The sequence below is a fragment of the Papilio machaon genome, chromosome 16 (assembly GCF_912999745.1).
Source record: "Papilio machaon chromosome 16, ilPapMach1.1, whole genome shotgun sequence".
Taxonomy (NCBI): Eukaryota; Metazoa; Arthropoda; class Insecta; order Lepidoptera; family Papilionidae; genus Papilio; species Papilio machaon.
In genome coordinates, this window is record NC_060001.1 from 2,062,642 (window position 1) to 2,083,948 (window position 21,307).

The window sequence follows — 21,307 nt, forward strand, 5'->3', positions numbered from 1 at the left end:
TAGCCCAACGTTGTATCTAGTTTACTAAATAGTGCACAAACTAACTAAGAATGATCTAATTTGAATTTAACAAGTATTTTCCTTATTATTTAAAGATTTAGAGCCCTTGTGGCTCGACTTGACTGCTTCTTTTAATTGTATTTGATTCCTTATTTTGGTTTTTCCTGGTTTTAAGAAAGTGTTTGTCATTTTCTTTATAAATACTTATCACTTTTATGTGTCCATGTAACTCACTTAATTCAACCCTGTTTATTTTAAAATGATTTCATTGTTTTATGTTAGTGTTTCATTGTGATTTAATATTGTATTTGTTTATTGTTTAATGAAAATTCACATCTAATTTTTTAACCTATTTTTAATTCAATACATAAAATTAAATGTATTTCTATTTAATAAGGGAACAATGAAATCTACAAACTACCTTTTTAAAATAATCACATGGATAATCAAATGAAGAATATATAATAATCTTGCAAAATCCCAGAACAGTGGCATTTGTTACAATATTATATAACTTAGCTATCTCTTATCGAAAGTGATAAAAAGATTAAGCTTTCCACCTTTCCATATCACCAATTTGGATATTGTATTTCCCATAATTTTGCATTTTATATTTATTAAAGTATAAATAAGAGTTTTGTGCCGGTTAAAAAATATTTCTAGTGTGTGTGTGTGTTTGTGTGTGCCAAATACTTGTTTGAACAAAAGGTTTAGAATGATGATCGAAATATCTTAGAGGGGAACTGGTAAAACCAGGCAATTATTGGTAATAAAGTGAAAGGTGACGATTACAGGCACAGACATATAGGAAAGGCACAGACAAATAACTTTAGGGCACACTGTCATTAGTTGTTAGCGTCCCCTTGGTGTCGTTAGTTGTTAACGTTCGCATGCGTGGTGCGAAAGATTTGTTACCGTTCTCGCATGCGAGAACCGTTTTCAGTAGTCGTTAGCGCCCATACCATTAGGATATAGTCCTTACTTCTCCTTGGTTTACATCAACCAATCATTTTCATTAGTCGTTAGCCCGTTTGCGGGGACTTCTCGCATGTTGTATAACGACCGAGTTATCGACTACACTATACTGAATTTACACCCTTAGTAATTTTTTTTAATAGTTTATTTTTTGCAATTCCAAAATCACATCATTTTGTGAGTAATGCTTTAAAATCCACTTAATTAGCGGAAGTAAACTGCGAATTTAGAATTAATATTTACTAAGACGCGAATGTTACAAAATCATTTATAAATCTTAAAGCAAAACATATTACTACAATAGTTTATTTTGTATTTATTAATCTCAAGATGTGAGTTGGACCTACGTCATCCTTCCAATTAAGGATCGTCTTGCTAATCCAACGCCATGTGTTATAAATTGTGCGACAAACATAACTGTGGTTATATTTTCATCCGCCTTATTTCCTTTAAAAAAAACAGAGATAACGATATATTTTTATACACTTGTTTGGCAGTGGAAATTTTACGGTAAAGATGTCTTTGTTCACACACACAAACACGTACAAAATAATCATACATAATTAATTGCAAACATATTCGTTATTTCGCAAGCTACAACAATGCCGATGTTTTTTATAAATATTTTGGGTAGCCACAAGGAGCGCGTGTTATGCGTGGACATAGTTTCTACATGTCTACTTGTATATTTCCGTCCTATTGGCACACTGGCCAAAATACATACAAATATGAATTTCCGCACGTGCGAGTTTGATTCCACTTATTTCTTTTATAAGTGTCAACGAGGACAGATTTATAAAACTAGAAGAAATACCTTTTTGAGAAGGACTGCAAACTATGACTGTTACACGTAGTAACTATGGTAACAGAGAGAAAATGTTATAGTCGAAACTGGATAACCAATAGTCCAAGGGATCCTTTCTCGTTTATTCCTCTCTAACCCGAGTTTCACTGTTATAGAGGTGGCCTCTCGGGATCGGACAATAACTCTCGCATGTCGAGGTTTCTCGCGTTTGATTGTATATGAGATTAATGTCTAATCGACTTTATTCGTTTGTAAAACTACGATAAAAATAGTTATTTGTCGATCAAAATTTTAAACCCTATGGTCTTGGTTAGTTTATTCGAAAATTTGTTTTCGGTGATAAAAAATAACTCATAATTTTAAATAATTACCATATTTAATGTTATACAGCAAAAAAACCAGTTCTAAATAAAAGTAAGTTGTTTAGGTAATGTCACGCATTTTGATAGGCGTTTAATGTTTATTTCAACATAGATAAACCTATGACATTTTTCCATTGTCTTTTATCAATAAAACCTAAGTCCTATGTAATATAAATAATAGAAAGTCGTTAATAGGAATTCATAAGAATATAAATTACTCGTGGGCAAATGAATAAGTACAGAGAAAAATCTCATTCATCGTTCACTAAGGATCGAATAGGGCTGTCAAGTAAGTTCATCGTTCACTACCAAATAATTTATAATTTATTAAATGAAATCAGAGTAAACGATTTAATTTAATGGATTTGTCGAACCATTCGATTCGTACTTGAGTTTCGAGACCTTTATAAAACTCATGTAGATGTTATCCAATTATCGGATAAACCTTGGTTCGCTTTGGATATGTTTGTAATCCTACTCAAGAAGATTATCCCCACTAGACTGTTTATTTCATTAACGCACTTGATTTATTGTATGCTCTTATTTTAAAACATATTCAAACACAACTACTTTATTGTAAAAAAAATTACCATTTGTTACCATTGTTTAATTTAAACATTCATCTTAAAAATATTTATGTATTTATATCCCTTTTTCTTGCACTCTCAGTGGGTGTTCTAAAGAAGGAGAAAGTAAATAAAAATTAGAAAGTGATAAGATTCTGTTTACTCATAGAGCAAAATGCAGAATATACATACATATCCATTTTTTGGCTCATAATTTGCGTTTCGTGCTACTTTCTCGATAGAGTTGATCTATTTATGTAACAGCTATTACTGTACCTGCCAATCGTATTTCAATTACAAAAACAATCACGATTCATTGACAGCTGTGGCTGTGAATACAGAAATGTTTTTTTGTTTATCCTATTATCTCGTGATAGGCATACTTCCTCCACACAGATGCATGCGGGGTTCAATGATCTGTTATTTAATTAGATTCAGTAGGAAAGCAGTTGGTTAGTTGATATTCAAATATGTATCGCTGATGTTAGTTAAAATTAATGTATTTAGAAGTGTTCATGTTTATTTTATTCAGTTCATCAGTTCATTCATATTCAGTTCATAATATTATTTTGATATAATTTCAATGACACTTTCATAGATTTAAAAATACTTAAGATTACAAAAAAAAAAACAATCTATGCCTGAAAATACTCATTTGGGTGAGATTTCATTTTACTAATAAATGCGAATGTTTGAATGGATGTATGTTTGTCGCTAGGTATCTTCAGAAGGGTTTAACGAATCTCGCTGAAATTAGGCATAATGTAGAACGAAAGTTAGTAGCTTATATTAATTAAATATATAGTAAGCCTGACATTATAAACATTAGATGCAGATAACTGGCGCTTCGGGATTGTAGTAAAACACGCAACGATAGATCGTGACTATTATAGTATTGTTCATGTGAGAACAAGTGTAACAGCTGCATTGCGTAGTAGTGCCACAATGAGCGGCAATAATTTTACGTAGCCGTGTTCAATCCATCAACGTTTTCTGGGGCAACGTCCGTGCTTTACTTTTGATCTGTTATTTCACGCATATATTTTTACTATTATGCACGTTAACCATAAAATAAATAGCCTATATGTTTATCGTAACAATAGTTATGACAAAAAATATTTATCGTGTTTACGCGATCAGAGATTTTTGACTAAATCATGTTGAATTTACTTTATCTTAATCCAATATCACTTCATTTGATTTCATTCAATGAAAATCTTTTATCAATAGTAAATAATGCATAAAATATAATCACGATTTGCCATTTTATATCTACCACATCCAAGTATCATTATTAATCGTTTATTCGAACTGACGACATTATCAGATGGCTCCATTGATAAATATTATTATGTTGACATTACAACGCAGTTTTTGTTGGATAATGATATTAATGCAATGTTTACTCATTTTTTTTTTAAAATCCTAATTGAGGTTTTGCCGTTATTTTGAACAGGAAAATGTAGAGCGTAAAAATACCATAACGAATATGTTAAACAATGTTTATTGTTTGTAATATTCTCCGTTGAACCGATCCACTCCGATACTCCGACGGGTCATGAGTGTTATAAGTAACATGTGATAAAAAATAAAGCAAAGTGAAGCACATATGTTTTCAACTGATAGCTTGCAAGTACCTATTGACGTATATGCATAACTTGATACCTATTTGTTTATGGTTTATTTATCTACAAACTCGAAAAACAAACTCATCCAGAAAGTAATTTAATCATTTAAACAATAATATTTGTTTAAATATTTTCGTGATAAGTTGGTATATTCGTCGAAGCGTATTTAAACTGCTTCGGGTTTTTACCAAAGTTTTTCTATATCGGGATTTTATAAAGGAATTACGTTTTGTTTTTGTGTAATCTATTTTTCAATACACACTCCACTGTATAACGGGTAATTCTTACTTCAAATCCAATGTTTAAACATATCTATCCTTCTTGGCAAGATATAGCAATATGTTTTGTACGGTTGTTTCGGCATTCGGAACACATGGGATAAACGGTTACGAGAACTTGTTGCTAACTGCTGGCTTAAAACGACTTCGTTAATTGTCGTATAAATTACCCTTATCATATAACGTGCTGATATGTGAAATTTATGGCACCTTCAAACGTCGCCAAGTAATTACCTGCTTGTAATTGCACGCGTCGACGTCTAAGTAGCAATTAGATTACATTATCGGCTTTTTTATGTTTCTGTACTAAGGTTCACACGACGCAAAATACAATTATCGCATTATGAAATAATACGTACTAGTAAATAGTTTAACTCAAGATTTTATGAGTCGCGTAAACTATCAAGCGAATATCCCATTGGTGCGACTTCATTTGACCCAATGTAAAACATACCACCGGTCCGATTGATCAGTAGGCTAATCAGCCTAACGACAAACACTCGCTTGAGAAGTCACGTCTAGCGGAAGAACACTATAGTTGTTAATGTGCCAAATCAAATCACAGCTATCTATTAATATGGTGACAAGCTTATAAAAAAATTTAAACTATAAAAATATCAATAAATTCTCAAGTAATGTTGTATTTTTTAACTACCATGTGAAAACTCTAGTTATATAAGTATTGATAAAAATGTTTGCTTTTCACTTGAACCGAAAATTGATGTAAATTTTCAAACTAATTAGAACCGCTTCAAAATACTCGAACGTTTTGTATTTAAATTAGAGCAACACTCGGTTATTAAAAAAAAAAATTGGCAGCACTTTTATGCCAAAAACTTAACATTTTTATTCTTTATTTCTTATCATTGATACTATTGATTGATAGAAGCAATAGTTTGGTTTTAAGGTTTTGTAAGCGTAATTAAAAAAATTATTGCTGTCATCTTTTACTAGCTTTTTGTACTTCGCTATTTTGTGTACAAAAATTGAATAAACAATATTGAAATACAGTTAAATTAACTACCATCTAATTTAAAGTAATTTTTTCTAAGGGTAAAGTCAAAAAATTCTACTGTTTACATTAGCGTACAATCGAGAAGTTTTTGTACAGGTAACAATAATAGATTGAGGTTAAAGAAAATTAAGCAATCGCTATATAAATATCCTTTTCAGTTTAGATACGTCACTGGCGATGGTCCAATCTATTCAGATCTTTAGGCCAAGTCTTATGACGTAATGACATTTGTTAATCGTGTTTATACTAATTGTAATTCTTGCCTCAAATGAGATACAATAAAATATAAGAACTAACCGCCAAACTCTACTAGTCAGAGTAACAGCTCAAGAATAAAGGACAATGTGATATAATTGTCACCTAATCTTAGTAATTACTAGCAGTCGACCGCGAATCGTCTGTGCAAAATAAAAATAAAAAAGTAGACTTTACTATTCCCGCGTGCATCAGCTATCTCACGTCAAAATTGGTCCAGTCCAATCCAGTCCCGAAACAAACGCGACCTTGCGGACAGACAGATAGACAAAAATATAAAAAATTGCTATTTTGTTATCAACAACGCATTCTTTGTACGAAATATGATTTTATTCCATATTACATTTAGACACTACAATTTTATTAATATGTACAAGTTTACTAGTTTCAACACAGTGTATCCGTAAACCCACAAAAAGATTTATGCTTGATGTTTCGGGTTTGGAAACCCACAGTAATGTTTAGTCTCTTTATTTAGCAATTATAGTTTAACACTTTTATTATGTAAATAGAATTGTTATCTTTGATTGTTAAGCCTATAATTTAAGGTTCTAGCTGTCGCCCGTAACTCTATCCTATTTTATCAAGATCCGTTGAGCCGTTCCAGAGATACCTTCAAACAAACATCCATCCATCTAATTTCGCATTTATAATATTAGTAAGATTTGTATTAGTTATACCTATTTACACCTAAAAATTAAGTTTAATCATATTTATTTACTTCTCTACGCACTTATATATAAGACTATGTCTAAAGAAATATAAGATTTTACGTTATTGTATACTAAAGAAACATTAGTATTTCTAACATGTAATTTATCACATGCACGCTTATTTATGATCTCAGCTAATGTCATAATTTACTAAGAAATGGAAATCACTTGGAAGTGATATGTAATAAAGTTGTTATACTCGTATGACATTTATGCTAAGTAACTAAGTTGCTATGACATTCAAACTGGTGTCATCATTATATTGTTGTATAGCAGAAAACCAAAGTAATTTCGGTTGTTTGGACATTCAATAAGTATACTTTAAATGTACAAACAATATAATTTATTGCGTTATTAACTGTCAGTAGTTTTCCTATATCCTTATCATTTTTTAGTTTCATATCATTAGTGTGGGATGTGGGTCACGTTCAGGGTTAGCACAGAGAAAACATTTGCAAATATGTTTACTACCACTCTAAAAAGTTTTTTGGCTCTGATATTTGGGAGTGTTTTGATTCTATAAACTCACCATTTTTCTCTTTTGGTTACCGCGAAAAGATATGAATTCATTTTTTTTTTAAAGAAATAAGTATAAGGCAATGTTATTTGTTAAGCTTTTGCATTTTTCTTCCTATTCAAGCAAGTTTCCTAAGGCCTAATTTAGATCTCTTTCCCTACCCACCTTTTACCCAACTTTCCGTATGGAAAGAGGAAGGGATTTGATGGCGGAGGGAACGCATAGTAAGGGGAAATATTCTCTTTGTCTGTTTGTCTCCTCCTCTATCGATTAAATGTAAGCACCCGCAATCGCAGATGACTATGTGCAGCGGTTGCTTCGCCATTTCAGCAAAATCAGGTGGCTGCTTGCTGGTTTGCCACCTTATAATAAAATAAAAAAGTATGTAAAAAAAAGTAGTGCAGAATCTCACATTAATATTTCTTGTTACAATCACACCTGCAAAACTGTACAGAAAACGATGTCGTTTAATTGCTTGTGCATTAATTAATGTCAAGTGGCGGTTTGGACGTCGACTAATTGCGTGCATTCATACCCGGACTCTACAGCTCATACGAAATACCACGTATGAAGAAAAAAACGACCTTATCGGCCATATGATTGCATGTAGGCAGTCAGAATGGGTTGTTCTGCTCTACCGGTATAAAACAACTAATTTAAGTCTTATCGCAACGTGATAAGGTTTATGATTTAACGACAGTTGTGCAGTTGCCCGTGATAAGACTGCAACCGTGTAGTTATAACTATAGAGCTAAAGCATCATAAGACTTGGGTTTTTACATGGAAATAAAAAAAATACATTTAGTTCCGGGAAATAAACTAAGCGAGAGAACTAACCCGATACTAGCTACTGCTATACTAGTATCACTCCCACCAGGACACGTAAGGTTGTCTAAATATATAATACTGTAAATGTCTTCGTTAGGAGTATTTGTCGAAGCCCAGTTAAATAAAACACGCTAGACGAATAGATAAGTACATAATAAACCGGTTCAGTATCATAAAGCACAAACTTGGTTTAGCAATCGGCAAAAATAATTGACACTCTGTTACTAATCAGTAATAACAAATATTGTTGTATGTTTTATCTAATCTATATTAATGATCATTAATACCTGATTTCAGATAAAAATATTTAATTTAGATTAACATTATCGAACGATGACTGATGGTAATAAAACATCATGATATAATTTATAATAAGAGTAATTTAATGATAAAGTTAGCGTGCGATTAAATTACGTAAGAGAGGTGGTCAGTAAACTTCTCAGCTGTTTATGGTACGTTTACTATTTACTAATATAAAGCTATATAATAAATGGACTGCTCGTAAAAAGTACTTTTTATACCGGGGTCATTGATATTCAGTACTCGGACTACATAAATGTAACCAAACGGTTTAATTTTTTAAGGATATTCTTTGATTAGGGACATACATAATACATATCTATAACATTATGTGATGTAATTTACCGACTGTGAGTTTTTACTCTCTTATGTTCCTATAATGCAATACTCTTTAGGTGGATGTTCATATAGAACCTATTTTGAAATTAGAAATGTGCTTGTTTAAAATTTTACACCCTTTTTTTTACGTGATTACATTTATGATGGAGGAGGTTCTCAATTCGTCTGTAGGTTTTTTAAGTATTATTAACAAAATAGTCAAGGTTTTAAACCTTACTTTTGCTCACATCTTTGCGGTATTTGAAAAAACTAGGACTTGTTTTATAATATAAAATATCGCTTGGTAACCCTAGAACGAGTGAACACTTACCTGAATAACGGTACGCAATCGTGATTGGACTGGCGCTAAGCGACTTGAACAGGACTGACATCAAAATATCTTATGTTAATTGTCCAATTAGTGTTATAATTACATATATAAGTTTAGTGTAAATGATCAGGTCCCCTTTTTAACAAACTTTATTGATTTTCTTTTTACTGACCGTAACATCTACTGTCTTAATACCTCTATTTCTACAATAACTCCGTCCCTCTTATTTACTTTAAAAAAACAGTAATGACAATATATTTTGTACGGGTGTTTTCTTAACCAAGTAATAAAAATGTTGTAAAAATAGTCAGGAAACTTGTTTCCTTCGGATATTAATAAAGTCACTGCTTAAGTCCGCTACATCTTCAATTTTAACTGCACATCTATGACTGTACACTCGAATTGCACAGTGAAAATTGAAGGTGTGTATAGACAATATGGAACTGTACAGTTAAACCGACAATTCAAATTTTGCTTACATACATACGATTTAACTGAACAGTTCGATAGTGGAAAACTGTTGAGTTGAAACTGAAGGTTTTTATTGGGCTTTAACTACTTCAAGTACCTTTACTTACTAGTTGAGAATCTAGCGTATATTACCACAGCGGTTGAAATCTAATACGAAGGTATCGTTGTATTTATAGATTAAAATACTGGGAAAGATTACACTACATATCACTTGACGATTATTATTTCTGTTGGTTTGTCTGAGTGTAACTTCTTTTGCATGTAGCTGGGTAATTTAAATAGTTCTTTCTTTAATTTAAGGCCATTTAATTTTTTTATGTTTAGTAACAGACCCTTAGCACAAATTTAAATACTAAATGGTCAATTGGCATCGGAAGTGACATTTAAATAAAACCTCACTATATTCCAAATCTTATCTCTGTTAGTTTAAAGAGAATAAGTGTTTGCATGTTAATTATGAGTGGAACGTTTTATTAATTAAAAATTGACCTTTAATATACAAAGTATTACGCCACTATTTCATGAACCATGTCTTATCTTCATATGCATCCACTCATAATGAAGTGGCTACTCACAATCGAGGCCAATTTTAATTTCGTCTTAGTCATTTTAGAACGTAATTAAAATATTAAAAAATGCAGTTACCCATTTTTTTAATTGTTTGTCGATAGTTGTAATACTACTAGATTTGTAATATTAGTAATTAAGTATCTATTCAACCTAAAAACAAATCTATATACAATTCAGTGACGTAAAGACTTTTATTTAATTGAATTACCAGCCATTTATATCTGGTAAAAACCAGCAATCATTTATTGCAACATTGTATGCACAAAGCATTAATTTGTATTGCATGTTTATCGACTTAAGGCTTTGCTTTCTAGTTCAATAGGTACTTAAAGTTGAACTATTGTATTTTCTATCGCATTGCACCAGCGGAAAGGTTGCATGAAAGAAGGTAACCTTGTGTTATACCGCAACTGCGATAAGAAAGACTTATAATTTTTTTATGATACAATGAGCTAGCGATCATCTATTATTGCTAAAATTCCAGTAACCGGTGCCATACACATCAGCATTAGGTTAGAATGTTATAGATGCGTTCTTAATAGGTGTATAGTTAATGAAAATTTTCCTTTCCCCGCCAAATCCACTACTCTCTTCCAAATTTTCCTTATCAGAATATGGCGAGAATGAGGACTAGAATTTGGGTATCTATATGACACTAAATGTGTCAAGCAATATGCTGCGGTAAAAGTAAAAAAAAAAGTATTGTTAATTGAATGCGGTGGTGTTTTTTAGATTCTAATTACTATGCAGTAATTAGGTTACGGTATTTAGGCACACTTGACCCGCACAACAATTTTTAATTAACAGATTTTTGTATTTTAATTTACCTTTATTCTTCCTCTTATTTACTGCAGAAATCTGAAGTATTTTGTTGTTTCTACGGCTAATTTGATAGGAAAATAATTATGCAAATATAAAATATTATTTTAAATGACAAATAATTTGATGCAAAAATATTATTAAACATATTTCTTTGCTGCTTACGGAAAAGCGCCATCTATGACGTATCATCTAAAACGCGTGCTGTAGCGGTTCAGAAAAAAGTAACATCCTTATGTTTAAAATGGAAATTCATAAAGTTCACATTAAATAAAACTAGATGGCGCTTATGTATAAATTTGTCATGCATTTTATGTTTTATGAATTGATTTATTTAAATTTATGTAAGAATTTAAAAAAGCTGATCTAAGAACTCCACAATTGCCTTCACTTCACTTTTTATTTGGACGCAAATAAGTTCTATACTTTTCCGCAATATGGTGATAACTGGTCAGACCATACCTTCTTATTGCTACGAGTATATTACAATTCAGAGACTTACTGAAATATATTGTTATGTAAAAAAAAGGACTTGTAATATTTGTAATGTTAAAAGTATCTTACGAAGAATTAGGACTTGGGTAATTCATAACAAAAATCCAATTTTATATTTTTTATTTTGTGTTAGTAAATCGTACCGACAAATTTAAACGACTGGACCGATTTTGACGAGACTTCCACTAGAAGGTAGCTTATGTGTGAGGGAGAGTAACTTAGGCTAATTTTCTTTTTTTTAATACTGACGAAGACGCTGTAAAACACTACTATTAATATAAAAATCGTTCTCCGCTTGTGTTACTTAAATATATAAATATATAACTTAAAGTTATGAAAAAGAAGAGATGTTAAAAGAAAAAAATATTGTAATAATTACAAAAGTGCAATGTAATTGCAGGCAGCAGTGGGGTTGTTTAGTTAATTAATATTTACTGCGACGTAGTCACATATTAAATGGGTAATTAGATATATTGCAGCTTGAAAATTGCATCCGCTAGCTTCGCTGCTCTCTTATTTTGTCGTCAAGTGAAACAAACAAAATTATTACAATCTTTATTCTATTTACATTTGTAGGAATTGAATTAAAAATATCTATGTTGCGGCAGTAAGCATAGCGGGGAAAATTAGAGGTCAAGGGAAATACGTGTTATCGCTTTTTCTATCTATGAATTATGAATGGGTGAAAGTGTGAAAGTTTCGGTAGGTAAAACTCCCAGAAGTATAGAATATGCCTGATGATTTGATTTTAGTTATTTTTTTCTTCAATCCTATTTTGATCCTATCCTATCCTACATTTTGTTTTCGGATAGGTGAGAATCACAAACCATAGAGCATGCAGATTTACCTCACATTATCCTCACATATACTTCTGTTTATTCGTATTCATACTTATCTTTATTCAACTTCGTCCGCGCGGAATTAAAATGAAACTTAATTATTAGCCTAAGTGTTTTTCCAGACTATGGTGTACTACGATGCCAAATTTCATCGAGATCCGTTGAGCAGTTCTGAAGATACCTTCTAACAAACATTCATCCATCTATCTAAACATTCGCATTTATAATCTTAGTAAGATATTGAGCTTAACTTCAGTTATAAACATATTAAAATATACCGGGTGGCATATATCTAGGAATAGGATTAATATTTCAATTTATTACCACTCGTGTTTAATATCCGGTGGCTTGGGGATTGGGGATCGCAAATACGTCTCGTCAAATATAATAAATACGTAAGCCAAACGTCGCCTCCACCACGTTTTACGACTGCAAATAATATTATTTAATTGAAACTTATCATTTTTTTGACAACGACTTTGCAAGTAACATGTCTTAAATAACCAAATAGGCATTGCGTTTCAATTGATTTCATTTGGACGCAGTAAGAGAATATTATTTCCACTTAGAGTGAGTATTATCAAACATCTATGGAAAACTGACATAAGTAACAAAATGTTTAAAGTCGTTTTGAGCAGTAAAATCCATGGTAAGCAATTAGTTACATGACCAATTTTTTTCTGTCTAAAATGACCACAGTGTAATATAGCCTTGTGTTATTTTGGATTATCTACGTCAAGAGCTGTTAAAACAGACTGCACGTATTTGTGTGATTTAGAATTTTTTAACGATTTTTTTTAAGTGTTTCAGATACATACTCGAAGATTAATTGGATATATTGTAAACAAATCAGGCAGTAAACCTTGAATGAATGCAAGCATCCACTCGAATAATCCGCTCAACGTTCACTGTGTCTGTTTTGGACAATAACAAAACCGAATTTAATTGCACACTTGATGCATCGTTCGCGTCACTACTGTCAGTCTGTTGCGGTTGTCTGTCTGTTTTATTATTACATGTAGACATACATAGATAGTTCAGTATTCATATTAAAAATTCATTTCATAGATGGACGAAAATTTTCTTGAAAAAAAAAACAACTTAATAATGTGAAGATAAAATAGCAAAGATATAAGGAATAAGAATAAAAGAAACTAGTCACTAATCTATTGTTGAAAGGGGTGGGGGGAAGTATTGTCATTTTTAGAGCTTTAAGCTTGAAACTTATTTTTAAGGCTGTTGATTCGATATAAATAAATATGAAATTCAAAGTTTGAAAAGTTTTACACTCAAGGATGTAAAATAACAAAAGAGAATATGAGATGAAAGTTTCTATGGAAATATGGTTTATCAAAATGTGTTCTAAGTTTTCGAAAAGAGACGAAATAGTAGAGCAATCCTGATGTAACATTACAAAGACACTATTCCATACGAACGAAGTCGTAGGTGCAGCTAGTTATAATATAAATTACTTAGAATAAGGTTCATACATGGGATTTTAATCCGCCTAAACTTTATAAAGTGATTAAATCTCGGACGAGTTTTAATCATGTCCGGATTAAAGACACGAAAGCTATTACCACCTTCGTCCTCGAAGGGCCGGGAAGTGCCGCTATCGCGTGATTTGACTGTAATTAAGATACCCAGTTAATTTCCTGGATAATTTAAGTTTATAACCAAAATACGAGGCATGGAGACGATGTATATATATCACTAGCTGTCACCCGCGACTCCACTCGCGTGAAACTATAGAAAGCTTAATTAATAACCTGTTTTCTTCTAGACTATGTTCTACAGTCATGCCCCATTTCATCGAGATCCCTTGAACTGTTCTGGTGATACCTTCTAACAAACATCCATCCACCCATCCATACACCTAAACTTTCGCATTTATAATATTAGTAAGATTTTGATATTGTAAATTTAAATGAATAGGAGAATATATGTTTTGTTTAACTTGACTTAGTTGACTTATCCGTCCTATGTCCCCGTAGTGGGGCAGAGAGCGTCCTCAGTGCGCCGCCAGCTCGCTCTATCTTGGGCTCAGCGTTTGGTCTCGAGCCATGTCAGCCCGATTGTCTTCATGCCGGCTGCCACTATTATATTGTTTACTAGTAGTAAAATATTTCTGAATAACCATCGTAGTGGTCCTTTGCTACTATATGTGCAAGTTGTATAAAAAAATAATGTTAATTCCAAATAATTAATTGTGAGTACTATAGAAAGTGACAAAGTAACAAATTGTTACTAAAATTATTTTCTATGGCATTGTAGCGAAAATATGATAAGTGACAAATAGTGTGCTATGATCGTTTATCACGACCGACCTTTCCACTCCGCTAGAACCACTAATAAGAATTGTTTTCCTGTTTTTGATGAGAAACACCTATAGGCTCACTTGTAAACCGAATTGTTGGCGTGGCGACGCTTGCCGTGGCGACGGGTCGCCACGCCATACTAAGGTATACATATATATATATTTTATGTGTAGTAGAGTGTACGGTGTGGCGACGGGTCGCCACGCTATACTGAGGTATATATATATTTTATTTTAATAATATTATCTTTTATGAATATTACTTGTACACACACGATGTTTCACATCTGCCAGGCGTCCCATGACGGCTCAAATTTTTTTTTAAAGGAAAACAAGGAATAATACAAATATAGTTACTTTTTATATCGGTATTTGTATACTTAATTACATTTGCATTGCAGTTAAAATTTACTTTAATAAATGTAGAATACTACATACAAATATACTTAATACTTTATGGAGTTACAAAAAAAAGAAAGTAAATCAGGATTTTCACAAAAGGAGGTCTTATCGTAAGCAGCGATCTCTGCCAGTCAACCTACCTATCTACATACCCTACTTTTTTATATTATTGAAAACCTTTTGTCTGATTGAAGACATAGAACAGTGTATAATGTTTACTTAGGACCAAGTATCATTACTGCAACATTTAGAAATAACGAACATGTTATAAGTTTGTAGGGGTCTAATTAAATATCAACAACGTTCCATATATTACTTTATTCAAATATAAATGAAGAACAACGAAAATGTTGAAGATGTTTTTACATATTAAATTGATCTTGGCTGTACTAGCAGTTGCTGGCGACTTCTTTAGGGCGGAAATAAAAAAATCTTGTTATAAATATAGCCCTTGTAACTCGAGGATAGTGTAGCTTCCCAACAGTGAAAGAATGTATCAAATCAGTTCAGTAGTTTTTGGAGCTTATTGAATACGAACAAAAGAACAAACAGTCTATCCTCTTTATAATAGTAAAAATAAAATACTATACTTTGAAAACTAAAAATAAAAACGCAATTCCAATTCCAGGAATGGTAAACTATTGATTCCTGAAACATGGCAAAACATTCTGCTAAAAAAGGCAAATAAAGTGGATGCCTTTAACCTGTTACATTAATATGTTGTTAAAAGTTAATCTATTTTAAAAATATACCGATTCTCCTAACTCCGATTTAGTCAAAGAAGAAAAAAAGACACCGGTGTCATCAAATATAATTCAGATTATTGTACATATTTTAATAGAACATTAGATGTGTATTAGATATGCTTTACCTCAAAGGCCGTGTGAAAGGTGAACTTAAAGGTCAAAGTATATGTCAAAGACGCGCCCGCCACAATGAGCAGGATAATGAGCTTACTGGCTTTATGTTATTGTCACTCCATTTGTATATACATACATGAGTATTATGTATTCATCTCGGTCCGGCTTTTTGTGATGTATCGTATTCCATAACCTTTTACGCAATGAACATTTCAATTATATTTATTTTGCCATTTTCAGATTGTCATGGTAAAGAAATAAAATAGCATCGTATAATTTTTTAAATTTATTGACTAACTTAATATATAAACCCTAAGGGGCACCCTATATAAGCCCATAGTAAGCCTAGGCTTCCAACAATAAATGTCTCAACCTTTCGTAATCCCGCGGCCCAGTCTAAGACTTATAGAGACTTCCAGCGATACCTTACAGATCATGCAATTAACAGAATTGTAAATATTAATCTATCTATATATATAAAATAAAGTCGTGTTAGTTACACTATTTATAACTCAAGAACGGCTGAATCGATTTGACTGAAAATTGGTGGGCAGGTAGCTTAGAACCAGGAAACGGACATAGGATAATTTTTACCCCGTTTTATATTTTTTATTCCGCGTGGACGGAGTCGCGGGTAAAAGCTAGTTTAATAAAAAAGGTAAATTTAATTATACGCAAAGTATGTCAATGGTTAGTGATAGTAGCTGCGGATGTCTCTCGGAAAAGATTTTTCAATTTGTTACGACACAGATTAATATCCGACAGATGGATGATGCGCGTTTGTTTACAATTTAATTAAAATTAAAAAGTCTATGACACGTTCTCAATATACTTTCAGATTTTATATGCACATTTTTACCTATTCATGTTTCAAGACCAGTGTCATCATCATTTCCCTGGCCTTATCCTCTCGTAGGGTCGGCACACAAGGTTTCATAAACCTTAAAGTTTTGGCTTAAGTTTTTGCGGCCGGCCGTCTGCCTGTCGCCAACCCTACTTGGTAAGATTTTCTTAAAATTAAATATAATATAAATTAAACAATTCCAAATTACTTCTTAAATACATCAGAAATAAAAAAATGAGCAAGAAAACATTATAAATAGAAAAAATTTAACTGCTGTTGCTAGTAGTTATTTATCAAGACCAATGTATAACAGAAATATCATAAAATAAAAAGGCAAATGATTTAATTAATTATTTTTAAAGAAGATGATGGCAAACGCGGCTACCTAAAATTCCTAAGATAGCGAAGTGACTGCTGCCCACAGACATTTGCAATAGATTAGAAGCATTAGCCTTATCAACCTTATCAACCTCATCATTGACACCCCACTAAAGTAAAACAAGGCTCTATATTATTAAGTGTATTTTCAGTAGCATAGTGTTTTACTTTGAGTGATCGTCGATGCGTCGAGGCGTCAATACGTAATATTGTACGCGCTTAACCTACCCGCAAGTATGGTGAATAAAAAATGCGTAATGTGCAAAAAAAACATTACTAAGAAAATACCTGGATTAGAGTGTAGCAGATGTGATAAAATAGTACATGCTGACCCAGCGTGTGCCAAATTATCCAACAAGCAACTCAACACACTACGAAACTCCCCTGGTATTGAATGGAGCTGTGAAGACTGTATTACAAATCATACTACAAGGTCGTCGTTCCTAATCCCAGAAGATGATGATGATGAAGAAGAGTGTGGTGCAGAAAATTCAACACACATACACTCCCTGGACACCCGAAAACTTTTACATGATATAAGCAGAGATTTGAAAAAAACATTCAGAGAAGAAATCAGGAACCTTGAATCTTCGCTGCAATTAATTTTCAACCAAATGAGAGACGTTGAACTTACCATCAAGAAACAAGACACCAAAATCCAAGATCTAGAACACAAAAACCAGGATCTACAAAATAAAAATAAGAATTTTGAGCTAAGAGTATCAGTATTAGAGCAAAAAGTGAAGAATTTTGAACAACAAGCCCTCTCAAAAACCTTGGAAGTTGCTGGTCTACCTGAAAACTCGACCATGGATATTAACAAGGTATTGAACACAGTAGCTTCTAAGTTAAACATGAATGTTAATGATATCCAATCGTCCCAACGTTCCCCGGGGTCGAAATTCAAGCCAGGGCCAATCCTAGTGGAGCTGAAGACCAAGGCTGCACAGAAGAAATGGGTCGAGGCTGGTAAGAAGACAAGCCTCACAGTAGGACTCATACTGCCGGACACTGAGAAGGAAAAAGCTGACAGCCGAGTCTTCATTAGAGAAGCCCTAACCAAACATCTAAAGACCCTTCTGTATGAAGCCAAAACCCGCCTAGGTAATACTTATCAGTTTGTATGGTGTAAGGATGGCAAAATTTGTGTTAGAGAAAATAGTACCAGTAAAATCCATTATATTTATTCTATTCAGCATATCAATAAATTACAAAACAAAACTAATAGTACAAGCCTAGCTTAAGTACAAAAAGACTATTATTATTTAACAAAGTAAGTATATCTTGTTTTATGAATTTAAAAAATCAAGAATATTTTAATTGTGTATCATTAAACGATTACCTTAAAAAATTACCACCTAAAAGTCATTTAAACTTTTCATGTGTACATGTAAACATTAGGTCCATAATAAAAAACTTTGATAAGTTACTTCAAATTATCCATAGCTGCTTATTTCCAATTGATGTTATTATTATAACCGAAGTAGGTATCTCAGAATCACTTGTAAATTTATATAATATATCCGGCTACAATATGTATCACAAATTGCGTGTAAATAACCGTGGCGGTGGCATCATAATTTATGTAAAAAACCATATTAAGTTTACAGTAACTCAACATCAAACTGTATCTTATGAAAGTGTAACCGGCATTCTTAAATTACATAATAATCTGTGTGTAGTGTTATATGCAATATACAGACCACCATCTACAAATAAAACTATGTTTGTTAACGAACTGGGCAAAGATATTTCTATGATTGACTTAAAACAAAATCTTATTTTAATAGGAGACATTAATATAGACCTAAAATCTAATTCCTCTTACAAGAACCATTACCTAAATACTCTTAACGAACATGGACTGATGTGTGGCATTTCAGACTACACTAGAATTGAAAAAAAATTAAATGTCACAAAAAAGTCATGTATAGACCATATCTCTGCTCGGTTCCCTACATTAGATACATGCTCTGCGGCACTAGATGTCGTGCTGGCCGATCATCGCACAATTGTATTCACTTCAGTCGCCGACGCAAAACCCAAGTGCATACAGGATGTTACTAAAATAAAAATTAACTATGAAATATTGAAACAAGAATTAAACAAAGTTGATTGGTTATCAACAAATGACATGAGCTCACCTGACGATATTTGTAATTTTATCCGCAAATCTTTTCAGCATGCCACATCAATAGCTACGTCTTGTAAAACCTTTAGTAAAAAAATTAGCAACCGTCCCATTAGAATTCCCTGGATGAATGAAAATATCTCCCGCTTATGTAAGAAAAGAGATAGGCTATTTAAAGTATGGAAAAAAAGTTCATATAACCCAGAAGTTAGACTAGAATATAATAAAATACGTAATAAAATACACAAAATTTTAGAGGCTCGAAGAAACACTTATTACATTAATCAAATAAACAATAATTTCAAAAATACAAAAAAAGTATATCAGATAGTCAACCAAATGTTAGGACGAGTGACACAATCTATCGATGCTGCTATTCTTAATGCGTTCGAAGCTCAAGGGTTTAGCACTAAAAAAATTGCTGACGATTTCGCGATCGGTTTTAATACTGCGGTAAAAGAAATTATTCCTAGATGCGACGTAAAACTACAGGATCAACTTTGTCAACAACCCATTAACTCAAGCTTGTACTTTCAAAAAGCCTCCAGGGAGAAAATTTATACAATATTGAAAAAATTAAACTCCAATAAGGCCCCAGGACCTGATAATATTAAGGTATCCGATATTAAAATCGTAGGACAAGATGCATCAATGGCTATTGCTAACCTAATTAATTGTAGCATTAAATCAGGAGTGTATCCTAATGGGCTAAAACTAGGCTGTGTTAGGCCAATCCACAAGAAGGGTAAACGCGATAATTATTACAACTATCGTCCCATTACCCTGCTCTCATCGATAGATAAAATAGTAGAAAAATATGTTTGCGAACAAATACAAGAGTTTTATCAGGAACATAAGGTTATCTATCCGAATCAATTTGGCTTCCAAAAAGGGAAAGGAACGAATGACTTACTGATAAAATTTACGGATGAAGTTAATGGACATCTCAACAACAAACACGTTGTATTAGCTTTGTTTGTGGATTTTTCGCGTGCGTTTGATACCTTAGACCATAAGCAGATTATCACTAAGTTGGAATTCTGTGGCGTTCGCGGCCCGTTACTCAGATGGTGCACGAATTACTTACAAAATCGGAAACTTTCCGTGAAGGTAGACCAGACGTTTAGCGAACAATTTGATGTAACGGAAGGCACACCTCAAGGCTCTGTGCTCGCTCCCCTATTTTTTACATCATACGTAAATGATATGAGTAGTTCTATTAAATTTTCCACATGTTACCAATTCGCAGATGACACTTGCCTTGTAATAGCAAATAAAGACCCGAATACAGCTTTCAAACTTTTACAATCTGATTTAGATGCATTAATGAGATGGTGTCATGACGCTCGTGTTGTTATAAACAGCAATAAAACAAAACTACTAGTTATAAAATCACCATATATCAAACAAGATTATTCTTCTAGATTAGTGGCACATAAACACAACTGTCTGCATACCGCAAGTCGAGATTTTTGCAACTGCCCCAACGTCGAAATTGTAGAAAATCAACGGTACTTAGGCTTAATTATTGATAGCAAATTTAACTGGATTAACCATATTGATTATGTATGCAACAAATGAAGGTGTTTTCTAGCAAATATAACTGTTCTAAAAGACCGTATACCATTCAAAGTAAAACTAATGCTATACCACGCATTGGCTGAATCCTATATTCAATATGGATTAGGTAGTTACGGCCGCACATATAAATCTTACCTAGATAAAATTTACAGACTACAAGTTAAAATACTTAAAAAGATTATATCACCTAAGTTTAAAGAACAATTCCATAACGATGAAAACAAAATTTTCAACCACTGTAATGTCTTACCAATCCATACAAAAATAAAATATTTAATGCTAAAAGAATATTTTTTTAATGAAAAAATTTTAACTAAAATTGAACATCCTGTATGTACACGGTCGACAACTCTTAACCAGTTTTGTACTATCGGAGCAAAAAATGTGTACGGCGAGCGCACGGCAAGTTACATCGTTCCTAAATTAATTAATGAACTACCCCCAGGTTTGGTAAAATGCATAACACCAAAAAACATTAAGCGTAAGCTAAAACATTATTTATGTACGCAAGATGGTCACTTTAGCGCTAGTGACAAACCACTGCGGTTTATATAGCGTTAATTAACTGTAATATTTTTATTGTAAAATTGTATTTTGGTAATAAAAAAAAAAAAAAAAAAAAAAAAAACTTATTTTAGATTATACCACCTGGTTGACTTAAGCTCGATGCTAAATAGAGCATTAACTAACGTCACCACACACTTAAATT

At 32.4% G+C, this 21,307-nt stretch overlaps 1 protein-coding gene across 1 annotated transcript in view; it reads left to right on the forward strand.

The window, feature by feature from the left end:
- The window catches only part of LOC106715750 (probable beta-hexosaminidase fdl), a 74,234-nt gene that overhangs the window by 1,950 nt on the left and 50,977 nt on the right, over positions 1 to 21,307 (forward strand). The window lies entirely within an intron of this gene.